Raw genomic sequence first — 19731 nt, 5'->3', positions numbered from 1 at the left:
ATGTTGAAATATAATTGGACTTGAATGTTGAACTATTATTAAAAAAAATACAGTTACAATTTTTATAACAATATTCCTATTCGTTGTTTTGGTGGAGTTCCCGTTGTTTTGGTGGTATTCCCATTGTTTTGGACGAGTTCCTGTTGTTTTGGTGGAGTTCCCGTTGTTTTGGTGGTGTTCCCGTTGTTTTGGTGGTATTCACGTTGTTTTGGTGGAGTTCCCGTGGTTTTGGTGGAGTTCCCGTTGTTTTGGTGGAGTTCCCGAGTTCCCGTTGTTTTGGTGGAGTTCTCGTTGTTTTGGTGGTATTCCCGTTGTTTTGGTGGAGTTCCTGTTGTTTTGGTGGAGTTCCCGTTGTTTTGGTGGTGTTCCCGTTGTTTTGGTGGTATTCACGTTGTTTTGGTGGAGTTCCCGTTGTTTTGGTGGAGTTCCCGTTGTTTTGGTGGAGTTCCCGAGTTCCCGTTGTTTTGGTGGAGTTCCCGTTGTTTTGGTGGAGTTCCCGTTGTTTTGGTGGAGCCCCAGTTCCTGTTTGTAATTTGTCGTACTGACATTGGATTTGATTTTGTCCTTTGTGTGTTTACGATATTATTTATATTAATCTCATTTCCAAATAAAAAGGAAGAGATGATATTTTCAATTCACAAATCAAGATTAAACTTCAATGCATATTACGTGACATCGACATAATTCATAAATATATTTCTAGACTACAAAATATATATAACTTTTCCTGTACACTGGTCCTCATCGTTCAAAGAAAATAACCTATTACTTATTTGTCATTGAAAAGTAACGTTTACTTCTGTCAGAGTTATCATTCCTGAGACAGGCTTGCTGCAGCTAAGCAATTTCTCGTGGTTTTTATCTTGCGTCATTGATGTTTCACTAATGCAATCCAGAAATGATCATATTGGCAAAACAAGCTCCGAGACAGACTTATTACATATGATTCCCCATTTCATGTCGATAAACTATTTTCAAAAAAAGTCATTCAGAAATCCCAATCCAGAAATGACGTCAGATGACGATAGGTCCGACGAGACAAAACCATATTAAAGCAATGGGAAAAAGGATCAGAACATGGTTTCAAAAGCATATTGTACATTCCATTTAAATGACATTTTCTGTAATTATATTCGAGACTTTTTTTTAACTAGTTCATAATTTTTCATAAACGGCCCGCAAGGTTTGCTTATCCGCGTACCACTGTCAAAAACTATCTCTGCACTTGAAACCGTTTTGCGGGTATCATTATAGCTTGATAAATCATTCTTGAAAAGGAATGTACACTTGCGGGACTATTATAAAAAATAATAGAGATGAAATAAACAAACAATAGTCAACAGCTGAGTTTTGTTAAAAATTCAGTGGGACTGGGTCGGGATTTAAATCCTTGACTTCAGATTGTTTTAATTATACTATCGCTCTAACTGACTGAGCTACCTGGTCAACGAAAGTGTCTGGTTCAACTGTACTGCAGTAATATCCATATCGAAATTAAGGGGAAGTAACTGTGTATACAAAATACCAAGGTGCAGTGGTACAGGGATCCTTAAAGTTCGATGTTAGACATAATCCCGTTTATAGGAAGTCGCGTGACCTGCTATTGATTTCCGGATATTGTGAATAGGAGGACCAAACCCTGTGGGTAATTAACATGAGTTTCAACCCCGAGTACAATGACAAAATACATTGAATGTAAGAAGGTACTAGCATAGGAAGCTTAAATGAGAAATTATAAGTCTCAGAATTCATTTGATGCCTTTGGAAATTCATTGACAAAGATCTATGTCAGCGTTAAAAGTGCTCCTATAAATTTATTTCCAGTTTTCCGAAACTGTAAAATTGGCATACAATGCTACCAGCATCGTGTATATTACATAACACCCAAACCGGGGAATTTAACGACGACTTTTTCCAGCTCATGAGAAAAATGACATTAAAAAAGGAAAGAATTTGGTAAACAATTACAATAATTATAAATGAAACGTTTAAAATGTTTAAGTGTTTAAAACATCACAATCAAAACAGCGGTTTGAAAAGGCGCAATATAAGAATTCCTCCATTTTTCTCTTTGACATTGTATTTCAATTGCTTGTACTTAGATAAGGCAAAAACTAAGATTAAGTGACGACCTGCCCAGTAAATACCAAGGCCCGCAGTCTTCGACATCCCTTTCGGCAGCGAGGTCTGAAATCTTTGCCAGCCCTGTCGTGCACGAGGTCTACAGTCTTTGTCAGCCCCGTCGTGCGTGAGGTCTACAGTATTTGTCAGCCCCGTCGTGCGCGAGGTCTACAGTCTTTGTCAGCCCCGTCGTGCGTGAGGTCTAAAGTATTTGTCAGCCCCGTCGTGCGCGAGGTTTACAGTCTTTGTCAGCCCCGACGTGCGCGAGGTCTACAGTTTTTGTCAGCCCCGTCGTGCCCGAGGTCTACAGTCTTTGTCAGCACCGTCGTGCGCGAGGTCTACAGTATTTGTCAGCCACGTCGTGTGCCAGGTGTTCAGTATTTGTCAACCCCGTCGTGCGCGAGGTCTACAGTCTTTGTCAGCTCCGTCGTGCGCGAGGTCTACAGTATTTGTCAGCCCCGTCGTGCGCGAGGTCTACAGTCTTTGTCAGCCCCGTCGTGCGCGAAGTCTACAGTATTTGCCAGCCCGTCGTGCGCGAGGTCTACAGTATTTGTCAGCTCCGTCGTGCGCGAGGTCAACAGTATTTCCCAACCCCGTCGTGCGCGAGGTCTACAGTCTTTGTCAGCCATGTTTTGCGCGAGGTCTACAGTATTTGTCAGCCCTGTCTTGCGCGAGGTCTACAGTATTTGTCAGCCCCGTTAGGGGCGAGGTCTACAGTATTTGTCAGTTCCGTCGTGCGCGAGGCCTACAGTATTTGTCAGCCACGTCGTGTGCCAGGTGTTCAGTATTTGTCAACCCCATCGTGCGCGAGGTCTACAGTCTTTGTCAGCTCCGTCGGGCGCGAGGTCTACAGTATTTGTCAGCCCCGTCTCAGCCCCGTCTTGCGCGAGATCGACAGTATTGTTAAGCCCGTCGTACGCGAGGTTTACAGTATATGTAAGTCCCGTCGGCCGTGAGGTCTACAGTATTTGTCAGTTCCGTCGTGCGCGAGGTCTACAGTATTTGTCAGCTCCGTCGTGCGCGAGGTCTACAGTATTTGTCAGCTCCGTCGTGCGCGAGGTCTACAGTCTTTGTCAGCCCTGTTTTGCGCGAGGTCTACAGTATTTGTCAGTCCCGTCGTGCGCGAGGTCTACAGTATTTGTCAGCCACGTCGTGTGCCAGGTGTTCAGTATTTGTCAACCCCATCGTGCGCGAGGTCTACAGTCTTTGTCAGCCCCATCGTGCGCGAGGTCTACAGTATTTGTCAGCCCCGTCGTGTGCGAGGTGTTCAGTATTTGTCACCCCCGTCGTGCGCGAGGTCTACAGTCTTTGTCAGCTCCGTCGGGCGCGAGGTCTACAGTATTTGTCAGCCCCGTCTTGCGCGAGATCGACAGTATTGGTAAGCCCGTCGTACGCGAGGTTTACAGTATATGTAAGTCCCGTCGGCCGTGAGGTCTACAGTATTTGTCAGTTCCGTCGTGCGCGAGGTCTACAGTATTTGTCAGCCCCGTCGTGTGCGAGGTGTTCAGTATTTGTCAACCCCGTCGTGCGCGAGATCTACAGTCTTTGTCAGCTCCGTCGTGCGCGAGGTCTACAGTCTTTGTCAGCCCTGTCGTGCACGAAGTCTACAGTATTTTCCAGCCCGTCGTGCGCGAGGTCTACATTATTTGTCAGCTTCATATTGCGCGAGGTCTACAGTCTTTGTCAGCCCTGTCGTGCACGAAGTCTACAGTATTTTCCAGCCCGTCGTGCGCGAGGTCTACATTATTTGTCAGCTGCATCGTGCGCGAGGTCTACACTCTTTGTCAGCCCTGTTGTGCGCGAGGTCTACAGTATTTGTCAGCCCCTTCGTGCGCGAGGTCTACAGTATTTGTCAGTTCCGTCGTGCGCCAGGTCTACAGTATTTGTCAGCCCCGTCGTGTGCCAGGTGTTCAGTATTTGTCAACCCCGTCGTGCGCGAGATCTACAGTCTTTGTCAGCTCCGTCGTGCGCGAGGTCAACAGTATTTCTCAACCCCGTCGTGCGCGAGGTCTACAGTATTTGTCAGCCCCGTCGTGTGCCAGGTGTTCAGTATTTGTCACCCCCGTCGTGCGCGAGATCTACAGTCTTTGTCAGCTCCGTCGTGCGCGAGGTCAACAGTATTTCTCAACCCCGTCGTGCGCGAGGTCTACAGTCTTTGTCAGCCCTGTCGTGCACGAAGTCTACAGTATTTTCCAGCCCGTCGTGCGCGAGGTCTACATTATTTGTCAGCTTCATCGTGCGCGAGGTTTACACTCTTTGTCAGCCCTGTTTTGCGCGAGGTCTACAGTATTTGTCAGCCCCTTCGAGCGTGAGTTCTACAGCATTTGTCAGCCCGTCGTGCGCGAGGACTACAGTCTTTTTCAACTTCGTCGTGCGCGATGTCTATAGTAGTTGCCAGCCCCGTCGTGCGCGAGGACGACAGTATTTGTAAGCCCGTCGGGCACCGCGTCTACAGTCTTTGTAAGCCAAGTTTTGCGTGAGGTCTACAGCATTTGTCAACCCCGTCGTGCGCGAGGTCTTCAGTCTTTGTGCGCCATGTTTTGCGCGAGGTCTACAGTATTTGTCAGTCCCGTCGAGCGCGATGTCTACAGTATTTGCCAGCCCGTCGTGCGCGAGGTCTACAGTATTTGTCAGCCCCGTCGTGCGCGAGGTCTACATTATTTGTCAGCTTCATATTGCGCGAGGTCTACAGTCTTTGTCAGCCCTGTTTTGCGCGAGGTCTACAGTATTTGTCAGCTTCATCGTGCGCGAGGTCTACAGTCTTTGTCAGCTCTGTTTTGCGCGAGGTCTACAGTATTTGTCAGCCCCTTCGTGTTTGAGGTCTACAGTATTTGTCAGCCCGTCTCGCGCGAGGGCTACAGTCTTTGTCAGCTCCGTCGTGCACGAGGTCTACAGTATTTGTCAGCCCCGTCTTGCGCGAGATCGACAGTATTGGGAAGCCCGTCGTACGCGAGGTTTACAGTATATGTAAGTCCCGTCGGCCGTGAGGTCGACAGTCTTCGTCAGCCCCGTTGTGCGCGATGTCTAGATTTTTTCACAGCCCCGTCGTGCGCGAGGTCTACAGACTTCGTCAGCCCCATCGTGCTCGATGTCTACAGTATTTGTCAGCCACGTCGTGCGCAAGGTCTACAGTCTTTGTCAGCCATGTTTTGCGCGAGGTCTACAGTATTTGTCAGCCCTGTCTTGCGCGAGGTCTACAGTATTTGTCAGCCCCGTCGTGCGCGAGGTCTACAGTATTTTTCAACCCCGTCGTGCGCGAGGTCTACAGTCTTTGTCAGCCATGTTTTGCGCGAGGTCTACAGTATTTGTGAGTCCAATCGAGCGCGAAGTCTACAGTCTTTGTTAGCCCCGTCTTGCACGAAGTTTACAGTATTTGCCAGCCCGTCGTGCGCGAGGTCTAACGTATTTGTCAGCCCTGTCGTGCGCAAGGTCTACATTATTTGTCAGCTTCATCGTGCGCGAGGTCTACAATCATTGTCAGCCCTGTTTTGCGTGAGGTCTACAGTATTTGTCAGCCCCGTCGTGCGCGAGGTCTACAGTCTTTGTCAGCCACTTCGTGCGCGAGGTCTAATGTCTTTGTCAGCCCCATCGTGCGCGAAGTCTGCAGTATTTGTCAGCCCCGTTGGGGGCGAGGTCTACATTATTTGTCAGCCCCTTCGTTCGCGAGGTCTACAGTATTTGTCAGTTCCGTCGTGAGCGAGGTCAACAGTATTTGTCAGCCCCGTCGTGCGCGAGGTCTACAGTATTTTTCAACCCCGTCGTGCGCGAGGTCTACAGTCTTTGTCAGCCATGTTTTGCGCGAGGTCTACAGTATTTGTCAGTCCCGTAGAGCGCGAAGTCTACAGTCTTTGTCAGCCCCGTCGTGCACGAAGTCTACAGTATTTGCCAGCCCGTCGTGCGCGAGGTCTACAGTATTTGTCAGCCCCGTCGTGCGCGAGGTCTACAGTCTTTGTCAGCCCTGTTTTGCGCGAGGTCTACCGTATTTTTCAGCCCCTTCGTGCGTGAGGTCTACAGTATTTGTCAGCCCGTCGTGCTCGAGGTCTACAGTATTTTTCACCTCCGTCGTGCGCGAGTTCTACAGTCTTTGTCAGCCATGTTTTGCGCGAGGTCTACAGTATTTGTCAGCCCCTTCGTGCGTGAGGTCTACAGTATTTGTCAGCCCGTCGTGCTCGAGGTCTACAGTATTTTTCAACTCCGTCGTGCGCGAGTTCTTCATTCTTTGTCCGCCCTGTTTTGCGCGAGGTCTATAGTATTTGTCAGTCCTGTCGAGCGCGAGGTCTACAGTCTTTGTCAGCCCAGTCGTGCGCGAGTTCTACAGTATTTGTCAGCCCCATCGTACGCGAGGTCTACATTATTTGTCAGCTTCATCGTGCACGAGGTCTACAGTATTCGTCAGCCCGTCGTGCAGGAGGTCTACATTATTTGTCACCTCCATCGTGCGTGAGGTCTACAGTATTTGTCAGCCCTGTCGTGCGCGAGATCGACAGTATTTGTAAGCCCGTCGTGCGCGAGGTCTACAGTATTTGTCAGCCCCGTCGTGTGCAAGGTGTACATTATTTGTCAACCCAGTCGTGCGCGAGGTCTACAGTCTTTGTCAGCCCCGTCATGAGCGAGGTCTACAGTATTTGTCAACCCCGTCGTGCGCGAGGTCTACAGTCTTTGTCAGCCCCGTCATGGGCGAGGTCTACAGTATTTGTCAACCCCGTCCTGCGCGAGGTCTACAGTCTTTGTCAGCCCCGTCATGGGCGAGGTCTACAGTATTTGTCAACCCCGTCCTGCGCGAGGTCTACAGTCTTTGTCAGCCCCGCCATGAGCGAGGTCTACAGTATTTGTCAACCCCGTCCTGCGCGAGGTCTACAGTCTTTGTCAGCCCCGTCATGCGCGAGGTCTACAGTATTTGTCAACCCCGTCGTGCGCGAGGTCTACCGTCTTTGTCAGCCCCGTCGTACGCGAGGTCTACAGTCTTTGTCAGCCACGTCGTGCGCAAGGTCTACAGTCTTTGTTAGCCCTGTTTTGCGCGAGGTCTACAGTATTTGTCAGCATCGTCGTGTGTGAGGTCTACAGTCTTCATCAGTCCCGTTGTGCGCGATGTCTAGATTTTATCACAGCCCCGTCGTGCGGGAGGTCTACCGTATTTGTCAGCCCCGTCGTACGCGAGGGCTACAGTCTTTGTCAGCCACGTCGTGCGCGAGGTCTACAGTCTTTGTCAGCCCTGTTGTGCGCGAGGTCTACAGTATTTGTCAGTCCCGTCATGAGCGAGGTCAACAGTATTTGTCAGCCCCGTCATGCGCGAGGTCTACAGTATTTGTCAGTTCCGTCGTGCGCGAGGTCTACAGTATTTGTCAGCCACGTCGTGTGCGAGGTCTACAGGCTTTGTCAGCCCTGTTTTGCGCGAGGTCTACAGTATTTGTCAGTCCAATCGAGCGGGAGGTCTACAGTATTTGTCAGCCGTCATGTGCGAGGTTTACAGTATTTGTAAGTCCCGTCGGCCGTGAGGTCGACAGTCTCCGTCAGTCCCGTTGTGCGCGATTTGTAGATTTTATCTCTGCCTCGTCGTGCGCGAGGTCTACCGTCTTTGTCAGCCCCGTCGTACGCGAGGGCTACAGTCTTTGTCAGCCACGTCGTGCGCAAGGTCTACAGTCTTTGTTAGCCCTGTTTTGCGCGAGGTCTACAGTATTTGTCAGCCCCGTCGTACGCGAGGTCTACAGTCTTTGTCAGCCACGTCGTGCGCGAGGTCTACAGTCTTTGTAAGCCCCGTCGTGCGCAAGGACTACAGTATTTGACAGCCCCGTTGGGCGTGAGGTGTACATTATTTGTCGCCCCCGTCGTGCGCGAGGTCTAGTCTTTGTCAGCCCCGTCGTGCGCGAGGTCTACAGTATTTGTCAACCCCGTCGTGCGCGAGGTCTACCGTCTTTGTCAGCCCTGTTTTGCGCGAGGTCTACAGCATTTGTCAGTCCCGTCAACCGCGAGGTCTACAGTATTTGCCAGCCGCGTCGTGCGCGAGGTCTACAGTATTTGTCAGCCCCGTCGTGCGCGAGGTCTACATTATTTGTCAGCCCCATCGTGCTCGAGGTCTACAGTATTTGTCAGCCACGTCGTGTGCGAGGTCTACAGTCTTTGTCAGCCCTGTTTTGCGCGAGGTCTACAGTATTTGTCAGCCCCGGGGTGCGTGAGGTCTACAGTATTTGTCAGCCCGTCGTGCGCGAGATCTACAGTCTTTGTCAGCTCCGTCGTGCGCGAGGTCTACAGTAGTTGTCAGCCCTGTATTGCGCGAGGTCTACAGTATTTGTAAGCCCCGTCGGCCGTGAGGTCTACAATCTTTGTCAGCTTCATCGTGCACGAGGTCTACAGTAGTTGCCAGACTCGTTGTGCGCGAGATCGACAATATTTGTAGGCCCGTCGTGCGCGATGTCTGCAGTATTTGTAAGCCCCGTCGGCCGTGAGGTCGACAGTCTTTGCCAGCCTCGTCGTGCGCGAGGTCTACAGTCTTTGTCAGCCCTGTTTTGCGCGAGGTCTACAGTATTTTTCAGCCCCGTCTCGCGCGAGGTCTACAGTCTTTGTCAGCTCCGTCGTGCGCGAGGTCTACAGTATTTGACAGCCCCGTCTTGCGCGAGGTCTAGAGTTTTTGAAAGTCCTGTCGAGCGCGAGGTCTACAGTATTTGTTAGCCCAGTTTTGCGCGAGGTCTACAGTCTTCGTCAGCCCCGTTGTGCGCGATGTCTAGATTTTTTCACAGCCCCGTCTTGCGCGAGGTCTAGAGTTTTTGAAAGTCCTGTCGAGCGCGAGGTCTACAGTATTTGTTAGCCCAGTTTTGCGCGAGGTCTACAGTATTTGTCAGCCCCGTCGTGCGTGAGGTCTACAGTATTTGTCAGCCCCGTCTCGCGCGAGGTCTGCAGTCTTTGTCAGCTCCGTCGTGCGCGAGGTCTACAGTATTTGTCAGCCCCGTCTTGCGCGAGATCGACAGTATTTGTAAGCCCGTCGTGCGCGAGGTCTACAGAATTTTAAGTCCCGTCGGCCGTGAGGTCGACAGTCTTTGCCAGCCCCGTCGTGCGCGAGGTCTACAGTCTTCGTCAGCCCCGTTGTGCGCGATGTCTAGATTTTTTGACAGTCCCGTCTTGCGGGAGGTCTAGAGTTTTTGATAGTCCTGTCGAGCGCGAGGTCTACAGTATTTGTCAGCCCCGTATTGCGCGAGGTCTTGAGATTATGATAGCCCCGTCGTGCGCGAGGTTTAGAGTGTCTGTCAGCCCTGTCGTGTGCGAGGTCAAGGGGCATTGCCAGCTCTGTCAGCCGTGAGGACAGCCCCGTCGTGCGCGGGGTCTATAGTATTTGTCAGCCCCGTCGGCCGTAGTGTCCAAGGGCTTTGTCAGCGCCGTCGTGCTCGAGGTCTAGAGTCTTTGTCAGCTCAGTCTACAGACGGCGACAGCGTTTTAACCCTATTGTACTAGTGTTGACAGATTTGGTTTGTGGCGTCTTAAAAAATAACCTCTTAAGACACTCTTAAATAATTATAATTATTAGTTATTATACTACAGATGTATTTATCTCATGACATCAATTGTCCGCTTCCTGATACACACTAAACAACAGTAGGAGAAACGTCATCGGGCACTCCCCTCTGCTCCTAAAATCCATCTTTACCTATTCTCATAAACGGTTTTGTACTACTACATTCCACATCTGTAATTGTTTTAGGACGAATAAAGAATCATGGGACGCCTGTGTCATCCCACTCATACTGGCCTGATCGCTCACAGTGTTCTTTATGGAGCTGCAGAATGACAACAGGAACCATGAAATAGATTGCTCACAGGAAACGGCTTAGGAGTTGTGGGTACGCAACACGAAATGGGGGCAAGGAGAGAGGGTCAACCATGGAAAGGAAAAAACTGATCTTAAAAGTGGATTTCCTGTCGAGTCAATAGTCGACTGAAAGCTTTGGAACAGTATTGAACAAGACAGGCAATGCAGTGTTGTTTTCTATCAGTTAACATGTTCAACGACATGATCCTGGACTATTTTGCTGACGGATTATGATAATATCTTACAAAATATATAGATATCTTCTAAGCAGGTTGTATAATCACATGGGAATACGATTTTTGTTTTTATAGTATATTTTTGACTTATGGAAATCTCTTTGGAATTTGAATTTCCATGTATTCGTAACGATGTTCCTTTAAAAGGCCTCTGCTGATACATCAATGTTTTTCTTTCAATGATATGATTATACCGCCTTCTTAGAAAAGGTAACGATGACTTTCCATTATTGATATTAATTTACATATTCTATGGCGCGGTAGTCCATCAACGCGGAAATCTACTTTCACTGTCCACTACAACGTCGTTCACAGAACTAGGTAACACATATATATTTTATACAAATGGGTTGATTTAAACATTTGTCTTGCAATCTGTGTGTGCTACGTTTATCTGTCAAGTTACGAAGNGGGGGGGAGGGTCATGAAATCTTTTACCAATAGCAGTAGAACCGATGACCATGATTAATGATAATGACTCTCCTTTTAATTGGAGTGCTAAAGGTTCGAACATGCAAGATTGACTCTTCCGGGGTTCATTGTTCTGTTTTTTAATTTAATCAAGGTCGACAAGCAACATATGAAACGTTGATGTGTAGAACATTAGATCAGACTCAAGAGTATCAAAACAAACGGGCCTAGCTGCTCAGTCTCATTTCCTTTACTTTAACTAAATATCTAAAACCCTTTTTGGGAAACATTTACCTTGAGGAACTTAGGGTTCAACACCAGTAACACCGACCTAGTGGTAGTAATTAGAAACAAGAAACATCAAAATTAATAATATAACACTCGACAATCTTATTTCTCTCATTGTCTATGCCGATATATATCAATCTATCGGCATTTTCTTTAAAATACGACTATACTTACCCTACTTCCACATTATATAACAAACGTGAGAGATTGTGACATGTTACGTTACAGAATTGTTAATATATAAATATAGATTTATTGGAATTAAGAAAGAGATTTTAGATCTAATCAATCACGTTAAGAAAAATAAATCAATGTTACTCGGATAAATGATTTTGTCATTTATAAGTTATAAGGTATTTTTAAAATTTAAGTACATAACTGCAATTTTCCATCGTTTAACATGCCGATTACATTTGATAAAAGACATTTTAACTGCAACTTATTTCCTTCCGGAGTATATTTTGTCTCAAATGTTCGTATGTGGTGTTTATGAATCTGTTCTGGGTTGTCTTTTCTCTGTTGATTAACGCCATGTTCGCTTTCTGAATTTTAGTCAAAAATCGGCTTCCGCTGTCTTCGCCTGGAGAGAAGGAGACATAATTTCCGTGTGTAGATTTTGTAGGTCCACTGTTTTGGTAGGCGTATTGCATTGCCACCCTTCGTTCATGAAAGCCCCTACCAACGCTTATAGAATCAATGACAATCGTTAGTGACAACGAGTCTTTGTTAAGTTTGCTTGTATACTTAGCCTATTCATGTACATGTTACAACCTATAAAATGTTTACAAACATAAAGTTCTATCCAAATTCTTAGCAAGAGATAACACATAGACGGTATACATTACTATTTATAACAAATGCATTCAAATATGCATATATTAATTAAACGATAATCTCAAACACGAATGTAACGTAATGGAAAGAACTTTAAATAATAATGTGAGGTAAGACCAGTCCTCGTGCACTTAAACAACTGTTGAAATAAGCAAATCATCCTATGGTCATATGCGGGAGATTAAATTGTCTTAGAGTGTCCGTTTATCACGAAAAAACAAGCAAATCATCCTATGGTCATATGCGGGAGATTAAATTGTCTTAAAGTGTCCGTTTATCACGAAAAAACAAGCAAATCATCCTATGGTAATATGCGGGAGATTAAATTGTCTTATAGAGTGTCCATTTATCACGAAAAAAACCACGTAAACAACATACTTAATTGTCGTGAGACAGTTGTGCGAGGAAAACACCAATTTGAGCGACGTAAGAAAATTATAGCTTTCCTTTGGGACTCTCATAAAACTTGATTGTATCATTTTCTGAATCTTAATTAAACACCAAGAAACACATAATTAAGTACACTGGACATGCATGATTTAATTTGATTTGATTTTTTCTTTTACTATGTATGTTTGCTAACATAACCTTTTTAGGTTTTATTGTTGTCGCTCGTCTCTTGTGTATCATTATGCCCATTAGGACATCGGACTTAGTACATAAGTGTAATGTTATAGAGTACACAGCGGATTAAATTAAGGTACAACTGTGTACAGGGAAATCGTGATTCAATTCCTGGTCACATTTATGTCATATCCCAAGTTCTTACAAAATTTTTGAAATGTCTTAAATGCTTTTTTTTTTTTTTTTTTTTAAACAGACAAAACATATTTCATATTTGTTGTATATATACTTTGTTTTGCGCTAATAAGTTGAAGAAGTACGAAGCCAGCCGATAGTATATGATAAGTACTTAAGTTTATCATCTGATAACTCAGCCTTTCATGTATGCTGAGTGATATCTGAATTCGCCAGGGTATAATGAACCATAAATGTCAGATATCTAAATAAAGATAAAAAAATGACGTTGTATTTCCGACATTTTTTTGCGGGTAAGGCCTGGTGACCTAGTGCTCTTCAAAAAACTTTTAGGTTCTTCCGCTGAAATTCGATTCCTGGTGTGATAAGACAATGTGATGAAGTAACTTTGACATCGAGTTACTGAAACAAAAATAATTGATAATCAGGCACCTTTAACACTGAACAGGACAGACTAACTATATATAGCAAACTGTCATCCTGAGGTCTTGTGTTCAGAAGGGTACACGTTTCCCGAACCACGTGTGGTACCCGTAAGGTACCCGTAACCACGTATTACATCAGTTCTGTAGTCTATATATATACTTACCAAACTCTTAAAGATACAAACGAAGTCATCATGGTGATCGTTAAGTTTCTTCATAATAGATTAACATGTCTTCTGTCGTTCATATGTCAATATGACGTATACATCCAGAACATTTGCAGGTTTGAAACAATCTCTATAAGCTAGTATGTTATAAGAACAATCTCTGCAAGCTAGTATGTTATAAGAACAATCTCTGGAAGCTAGTATGTTATAAGGACTATCTCTGGAAGCTAGTATGTTATAAGAACAATCTCTGGAAGCTAGTATGTTATAAGAACAATCTCTGAAAGCGAGTATGTTATAAGAACAATCTCTGGAAGCTGGTATGTTATAATAACAATCCCTGGAAGCTAGTATGTTATAAGCACAATCTCTGGAAGCTAGTATGTTATAAGGACTATCTCTGGAAGCTAGTATGTTATAAGAACAATCGCTGGAAGCTAGTATTTTATAAGAACAATCTCTGCAAGCTAGTATGTTATAAGAACAATCTCTGCAAGCTAGTATGTTATAAGAACAATCTCTGGAAGCGAGTATGTTATAAGAACAATCTCTGGAAGCTGGTATGTTATAAGAACAATCCCTGGAAGCTAGTATGTTATAAGAACAATCTCTGGAAGCTAGTATGTTATAAGACGATCTCTGGAAGCAAGTATGTTATAAGAACAATATCTGGAAGCTAGTATGTTATAAGAACAATCTCTGGAAGCTAGTATGTTATAAGAGAAAACGTTAACAATTATGAAATAAGATAAAGGAAAGTAGTCTGGAGCTTGTAGTGAGATGAATATAATTGTCATACCAGGAGATAAATGCCAAGAAGATTAGATGTAAGCAGCTCTTGAAATCCTAGAAGCATGTTCAATATGGTTGTGAAATTAAAGATGGATTGGCTGTGGTATATCACGTTAAGTCGTCAAACATAATGCTATTTTATATGATTCGAGAAACAGTAACTATATTGAGGCTGATTATTTCAATATATTCCGCTAATTGATCGACAATGTAGAGCAATACCATATTTTTAAGTCGTTCGAGACACATTTAAAGTTTTGTAAAAATGATCCAACAACCAGTTAATATTTGTTTTCCAGAAGGTTAAATAAACATTGACAGCGTTTTGTTTTTTATAAATTATCCGACACATAGGTAATTCTTATTCACAAGGGGAACAAACTAATTGATTGACAATTGTTTTACTTTGCTTTACTGTTTGAGGAACTGTAGTTTCTTTGTTTTAAGGTTTTAACCCCCCCCCGCATTGTTTTATTCGGAATCGTTCAACTATCAGTACCAGTTTGAATCCTGGTATAAGCAACGAGTTTCCAGAATTTCTTTCCTAATTTATTCAGTAAAAATTCCAGATGATATACATTGTAGGCGAACAAGAAGAATATTTTTCTGTAAGTTATTCATCACCTATCTCCAATTTGTTTGTTATTCCAAGATATGCGACAAAGAGTCTCATCATTTCTTCTCGTACAGTATCCGATACTTATTTCCGAGTTGTTCAACAAACAATAGCAACCTCTTACTTCAAATCGTTCGAGCAAGCAATAATCTTTTATCCACTCCTATACGTTATTGGAATGTCGTTTACCTCGACGGAACAAGCCGCTGTTGTAATGACCTCTGATGGTCACAAAGCATACACTTATGTCAATAAAGGACACAGCGCCTAAGATTCCTCTTCTGGTGGGCTAATGGAAACGAGGTTCCCAAAATCACTAAGCTAGGCCGCAGATGTCCAGTTTCTGTTTCCGCCAGCTAAATCTATTGACCGCTAGGTACAAGTGTCCAGTGCCTAGATCACATATTCTCTAACTGTGTCTATGGAAACATTGCCTATACGAGAACTGATTAACTCCTGGACCGCGGTAAGAAACATTAATATGAGCGACCATTTTCTTGTTATCTCGTGCGTTCACCAACACGGTGTATAAGGAAATAAATGCCTTGTATTGTACGGTGTACGCTCTATTTTGGTCCACGGTGCCTTCATTCTAATAATTATTTTATAAGATACAGGACGAACGCCTACAGGGTTTTTGCTTATAAAACTGGGAATTCAATCTTCTCCAGAATAACACAACCTTTATGAATTAAAAGTTTAGAAACACTGAAGCAATGTCAGAAAATCAATTTGAAATTGTTCATTAAATGAAATCTATGACTTGTTTGATCTATTGAGGGAAAATGAATTGTTTGAATGTGATCCCGTTTTTCATTGCTTTATTTAATCTCATTCAGACGATTTAAGAAGATCCTTCAGTATTTTCCCCAACGCCCGCCGAAGCAGTATATAATCTTTAAAGGCAAAACGAACCTCAATAGAATTACACATCATACATTTGTTTAAGTAAATTTTATATAGAAAATTGATGCTGATTAGTTAACATGACATTTCACCACTGTTTGTTTTCCGCTGACGCAAAACTGTTGCTACAATTAAAAATTCAGCTCTTCGAATAAACATTTCCTTCGTATGTCGTTATATTTCAGAATAAAAAGGACATAAATAGAAAGAGGAAACATATTTTGAGTAATTTATATTTCATGCGGAAGAAAACGACGAGACTTTTGCCGTTGTAGCTGTTATCCGGTTCCGACTGTTTTGACTTCCGGTACAGCGCCACGTTTTAGATACGATTTACCATTTTATGTTTGTTAAGCTAGTCCTGCCAGTAGTCACGTACGCACGTCTGCTTATACCTTGTTATTGCCTCTTCGATCAGATCTGTCCCTATGTATTTCACGCATTATAAGAAAAGACGTAATTTCCACAGTGAACGGTTGACAGACGGATATCTTGAGTCCGAGAGTTCTCTATATCTATATATCAAAGTCGAGATATATATTAAGTGGACGATTATCAGCGACGGTATGCATTCATTCATGTTTATTTTACACGTGTACTTTATTTATGTCTGTTTAATAATTACAAATGATAAAATACACAAGGTCAAACGATTTAAAGATAGAAGGCCGAGGTCAAATGGTGGCTGAAACAGACAATACCAAGAAGCGAAAACACATTAGCGGAATTTCTTTTTTGTTTCAGATAGCAAATATTGATCCAAAAGGTAAGAGGCTTTTAGGGAAAATATTAATTATATCGGAAACTATCTCAATAAAAAAAAAAAGAAGATACATGACCAACGACCATGACCGTAAATGCAACAATGTTAAATTGTCTTAAAGTTATAATATGCCATCAGTTTGTTGATAAAGAGCCATTAGACCAGTACATATAGCCGTCCTGTCTCGTGGCGGTCACTTAACAACGTAGTTGTCATCTTATTAACGGACATCGGCCAATTGGAGCAGGGCTAATGTGTCACCCCGAGGCTTGGTGACGTCACGCTAGTAACGCAACATCTAGTGATATTTTGGCAATGACTTGGTCGCTTGTAGGTACAGCTCGTTGAGCTTTCTGGTGTATTTGGCCTTTTACGGGGATATGATAACGTAATGTTGAGTGTGATACGACATTAGTTTTAACCCGTCATCTCATACTAGGTGTCTAGACACCATAAACGAATCATGCTTACACCTATTATAAAAGTAATAGCTGTTCCTCCAGTCGGATATGTCCGCTTTGGAAAGTATAATCGCTATTTACACAACTTCTGGTGCAAAGCGTGTCAGTCGGCGTATGTGACTGACACTAACCCCAAGTGTACTAAAGGGGACTGGCATTGGGTTCAGGATATGGTTTACTAATTTCCTGGCAACACAAAGGGGGTTATATTGTAATATTGGGGCCAGACATCCATCTTATATCTGAAAGTTGCCTGGGTAGCGATTTCAATCCAAACACTCGATCACAAGGAAGCAGGTCACATCGTGTGTGGTATATTATTTGGTTATACACTGGAAATATAAAGGAATATTATTTTTCGTATTTAACTGCTGATACAACTCCTCTGATGTGTTCTTTGCAGTAACAGTATTTACTCATGTTCTACATACTATAACGCTGGTACGTATAATAAAGAACTCAATATGGCCACCACGTGATGTCACGTGACAGCAGAGAAGACCAATATAACGTTAACACACGGTTCGTATACTGATATATAGTTCCTAATACCATATAGCCTATTTCTGTAATAACGCAGTTGATGGAATCATTGATTTCCTTGCACAACAATATAAAATATATAGACAAAACAATGTTTGTGAAGTCATCAGAATGTACATATAAATGACTAAACAATACTTAAACAATAAGGTAACAGTTCTATAAACATTACTAATGACGTAAATTAAACCACAGCTATCACCTTGATATGACGTCAAGAACGGGTAAATTCAGCAGTACACAAAATGTTGTCTCGTTTACTAGTCATACGAAGAAGGAGGACCGATTTTTAAGATAGTCTGCTTTGGCTGAAAGGCAGACAAAGTAACCATTGTTTAGTGCATCATATGGCCGTTCTGTCTATTGAGGTGTTTAATCCATATCTTATGTGTTCCTTATATATATAGAAATACGGTACGGTAACACCTTTGATAACGTTACGAATTGGAAACTTTGATTATTAATACTTAAACTGGTATTTCAGTACAGGGTTAAAATAAATTCCATCTACAAGACTACAGTAATCTCAGTCAACAAGAAGGTTTAACAACCCTGTGCTGTTGAATAATCACTTTAAGTACGAGGAAGGAAACACGGAATTAGAAATACACCAACAATGCTTTCCATCCAAAAAATAGAATCCTCGCAATATGGCCACAATTACCATACATCAGCCACACTTAGCTAAACGCCTCATGTTATCATAACACTCATGACTGTTTTCGTAGCGCAGTGAAGGGAAGTAATTCTATAACTACGCAAATAAGCTGTATATGAACAAGGCTGAAGGTGACTAACATTTGAGCATACTTCATCTTTTTCTCCATATGCATGATTGTAAATAAAGGGAAATAATATAAACTAACAAAAACCACCGGAACAATATGTGCTCTCATTAATATCATTGTTCTATAGATCAGAAATGTCATTCCAGGTGACATTATGTTGGTAAAGTAAATGGTTTTAAGATTTTTTTTCAAATGCCAAAGATATAAACATGTTCCTCCATTAGTCCTATTCAAAGAACAAGTTGCTATGCTCAGAGAAATTGAGCGCAAAAGAAAATTGTCTTTCAGATATCCTTTCTGAAGGACACAATTTATACATATTCGAATGTCAAATAACAAGTGTATTTTATTTGAAACTGCTACAAGAGACAGACAATTCATACTGCTTTACGATTTGGTTTGATTGTAAATCAGATAAAAATGTTCATTTCAAAAGCATTCGCATTGTATGTGTAGATAATTAAAATAAAAAAGGAGTTAAAATAGTAATAGAAAACGTCAGAGTCTATAGAATAGATCGACGTCTTTCAAATAGCTAAATAATGCCTTCGAGTCCACGGAACTGAAAAGAGCTTTCATATCCGTGACTCGAAGTAGTTATCGCGAATGTGTTAAAAATCGGAACATTCTATTACAAAATGTTCCATTGTAAATGGAGTGTCACATGCATGGCATGAAGGTAGATCTTCTCGTTTTAAAAGGTATGAATGCATGGGATATGTGTGCCCAATTTCGGTTGTACTTGAAAAAAAGTTTGTTGCTGGTCCCGAGAGATCAGCGTTGCTGCCATTCATTTTGAATGGCTGTACGAATAATTGGTTTAAAATCTGTATATGGTAGTTTGATATTTGTTTGTTGGAGATTCAATGCATTCTTTGCTTCCTTGTCAACAAATTCGTTGCCTTTAATTCCGACATGGCTCGGAATCCATAGTAGAGTTATTTTATACTTTTTTTAAGATACGAGATATTCGAAGAGCAAGGCTTTGTACGAGTGTGTTTTTAGGATCTCGTAACTGGCAACTCTGTAGGACAGATAGAGAGTCTGAACAGATGATTGCCTTTCTAATGCGGTGTTCATCAATATGGTCGAGGGCCAAACCAATGGCGCATGCTTCGGCAGAAAAGATGGAGGCGCCGTCTCGTAGTCGAACTGAAGTGCAAGAATAAGCAGTACAGCAGGCTGCTGCCACTTTCTCACCTTCTTTGGAGCCATCGGTGTAAAGTTGCGTATGAGAAGGATAATTCGAAATGCATTCCCGAAAAGAGGATTTGTGTTCTTCGGGCATAACACTTGATTTCCCTCGCTCATGTAATGGAAAGTTAAAATCATGTATTTGAATGGTCCACGGAGGAACATCAGATATGTTTAATTCAGCTATGTCCGTCAACTTTATGTTGAGTTCTTGCAGGAAATTTGAAATTCGGATACCAAATGTTGGCAGAAGTTTTTGATTTTGCGTAAATATGTTTTGGTATTTTGGGATGAATACTTGGTCGAAAGCAGGATTTTTGGGCTTTGAAGTTTTTTCCTTCTGTCATTAAGTGATGGTTCATTCGCTTCCACGTACAGGCTTTTTACAGGTATTGTTCGAAAAACTCCAAGGGCCAGACGTAGCCCTTGGTTATGGATTGGGTCTAGCATTTGCAGGTAAGAACTCCGTGCCGACCCGTTTACCATAGAACCATAATCTAGTTTTGTTCGAATAAGTGATCTGTATAGGCGCAGAAGCATTTCACGGTCCGCTCCCCAATCAGTATGAGAAAGGACTCGTATAATGTTTAACGCCTTGGAACACTTATCCTAAGATACTTTATATGTGG

Source organism: Mizuhopecten yessoensis, unplaced genomic scaffold (assembly GCF_002113885.1).
Source record: "Mizuhopecten yessoensis strain PY_sf001 unplaced genomic scaffold, ASM211388v2 scaffold11129, whole genome shotgun sequence".
Lineage (NCBI taxonomy): Eukaryota > Metazoa > Mollusca > Bivalvia > Pectinida > Pectinidae > Mizuhopecten > Mizuhopecten yessoensis.
This window is presented reverse-complemented; position numbering follows the sequence as displayed.